Source organism: Aptenodytes forsteri, unplaced genomic scaffold (assembly GCF_000699145.1).
Source record: "Aptenodytes forsteri isolate BGI_AS27 unplaced genomic scaffold, ASM69914v1 Scaffold29, whole genome shotgun sequence".
In the NCBI taxonomy this organism is placed as follows: Eukaryota; Metazoa; Chordata; class Aves; order Sphenisciformes; family Spheniscidae; genus Aptenodytes; species Aptenodytes forsteri.
In genome coordinates, this window is record NW_008794520.1 from 2,033,838 (window position 1) to 2,034,043 (window position 206).

Sequence of the window (206 nt, forward strand, 5' to 3'; positions counted from 1 at the left end):
GCCGTGCCGCCTCCGGGGTGAGGAGCCGGGTCTGGTCCGCTGCTGCTGCCGGCAAGAGGAGGAGAGCCCGGCTGGCTGCAGCCCAGGAGGGCCGTGGGAAAAGAAGGGCAGTGCTGGTAATTGGGTGCCCCCCCCCGCTTCTGCTGCCGCCTCCCCCGTCCCAGCCGTCGGCCTCCATCCTCCCAGGGGCCGGCGGGGTTCTCCCG

At 73.8% G+C, this 206-nt stretch overlaps 1 protein-coding gene across 1 annotated transcript in view; it reads left to right on the forward strand.

Moving 5' to 3' along the window:
• Positions 1 to 206, forward strand: part of TMEM37 (transmembrane protein 37) — an 8,604-nt gene that overhangs the window by 4,765 nt on the left and 3,633 nt on the right. The gene's annotated exons all lie outside the window — the stretch shown is intronic.